This window comes from Bos mutus, chromosome 5, assembly GCF_027580195.1.
Source record: "Bos mutus isolate GX-2022 chromosome 5, NWIPB_WYAK_1.1, whole genome shotgun sequence".
Classification (NCBI taxonomy): domain Eukaryota; kingdom Metazoa; phylum Chordata; class Mammalia; order Artiodactyla; family Bovidae; genus Bos; species Bos mutus.
Genome location: NC_091621.1, coordinates 73,339,210 through 73,341,276, shown reverse-complemented (window position 1 = coordinate 73,341,276; position 2,067 = coordinate 73,339,210). Strand labels below are relative to the sequence as shown.

Sequence of the window (2,067 nt, the reverse complement as noted above, 5' to 3'; positions counted from 1 at the left end):
CTTCCATTTACTGACCGCTTCTAATTTTTCCCCATTAGTCTCTCTTCCTCACCCATTTCATTCCCCAAACTCTCCCCACAGTTTATTTATTAATCCTTCTGCATAGCTATCTATTCGATTTGCTCTCATCACACAGTCTCAAGTGCCATTTACTTCTTTGGGCTTCCCTGGTGCTCAGATGGTAAAGACTCCGCCTGGAATGTGGGAGACCTAGGTTGGATCCCTAGGTAGGGAAGATGCCCCGGAGAAGGGAAGGTTACCCACTCCAGTGTTCTGGCCTGGAGAATCCCGTGGACTGTATATGGAGTCGCAAAGAGTCGGACACGACTGAGCGAGTTTCATTTTCATAATTTATATGCCAACCTGTGTCAGTCATCCTACTCCAGCCAGCACTATGGTTTCAGCTGCCATAGAACTCCCATGGTAATCTGGATATAAGTGCTTAAAGTTCAGTCTTCATCACTTCTCTCTGAGATGAGTTAACTGAACTGACGAGTGTCATTTTAGGCCCTTCCTGAAGCCCACTTTTCCAAAGCCCATCACCCATTCAAAATCCGTTTCTGGAAGACGTCAGGCTTCAGCGGCCGGAGCGGCGGCCCGGCGCGGCGCGGCACTGCGCCGGGTTTGAGCCCTCACCGCAGGGAGGAGGTTTCCTCGGCCGGCCTTTGCGCCTTCTGCCGCCGTCGCCGGGCTGCGTCCCTCCAGCCGGGACGAGCCTGCGCGTTCCTCGCCGCTCCCCTCGCAGTCTGCCACACACACCATGACGAAGAAAGATGAAGACTTCTGTCCTTCAGCCAGAGCCTGGCCGAGTGGAAGCTTTTCATCTACAACCGGACCACCGGAGAGATCCTGGGGCGCACCGCCAAGAATTGGGGTTTGATCTTGCTCTTCAACCTTGTCTTTTATGGGTTCCTGGCTGCAGTCTTTTCATTCACACTGCAGGCCATGCTTCAGACTCTGAACCATGATGAGGTTCCAAAATACCGTCACCGGATTCCTAGTCCAGGACTTAGGTTTTTCCAAAACCAGTGTCGGGGTTGGATTTTTCATTCAGCCTGTCTGATTCAGAATCCTATCAAGGGAACATTGATGACCTTAAGAAATTTCTAAAACCATATGGCTTAGAAAAACAGAAGAATCTCACAGATTGTACCAATGGAAACTTTTTTGAGCAGAAGGGTCCAGAATACACAGCATGCCAGGCTTCCTCTTACTTTAACCCTGCAGTGGTGTGGGTGATCCCACGTTTCGCTACCAAGCAGGAAACCCTTGTATTCTTGTGAAAACGAGCAAAATAATTGGATTAAAGCATCACAGAGAACCAAGGATAGACTTTATTGCAAAGAGTGAAAGCACAGCAGTTCTATCAACTTATCCTCCCAACGAAAAGATAGATTTAAAATATTTTCCATATTGTGGAAAGAAACTTCATGGGAGCAACCTGCAGCCACTAGTTGCTGTCCAGCTCAGCTTTGGTAGTGATGGTGACATAAAAGAAGCAATGGTTGAGTGCAAGATTGATGGATCATCCAACCTAAAAATCCAAAATGACCATGACAGGTTTTCAGGATGAGTTGCGTTTAAGACCACAATGCATGCATAGTAGGAGTTAGGATGTTTCCATAGAGTAAATGTTGTGTTGTCTGTCTTCATTTTGTATCAACTGGACCTGCCATTCCAGAATTATGAAACCGCCTTGGAGAAGGGTGGAGTGATACATCACTGGGATAACATAGTGTGCTTCCAGATAATAGTGGTCCATACCCTTCAAAGTAACTACCTGTTGCCTCTGCTGCCTTTTGAACCATGTACAGTCACCAGATAGGGACTGTGAACACCTGATTATGAACATGTAAGTTGGGGGTCTTGTCCAGTTTTTATGTGGTTTAATTGCCAAGTGTCTAAAGCTTAATGTGCTGTGCTATGTAAATATTTTATAGATTTAACACTGGTTAACTGCCATATTTTGATGCCAGCGAAGTTTTAAGGGATAAAATGGTACCGACCAACATCAAATGACTTTATAGCTGCAAGAAATTCAGGGTGTGGAAAAATGCTGTATGTGAG

At 46.4% G+C, this 2,067-nt stretch overlaps 1 pseudogene; it reads left to right on the top strand.

Annotated features, from left to right (window-relative positions):
- The first annotated feature begins 786 nt into the window (after nt 1-786).
- On the top strand, nt 787-1,603 carry LOC102267467 (sodium/potassium-transporting ATPase subunit beta-3 pseudogene; annotated as a pseudogene).
- Nucleotides 1,604-2,067: the final 464 nt, after the last annotated feature.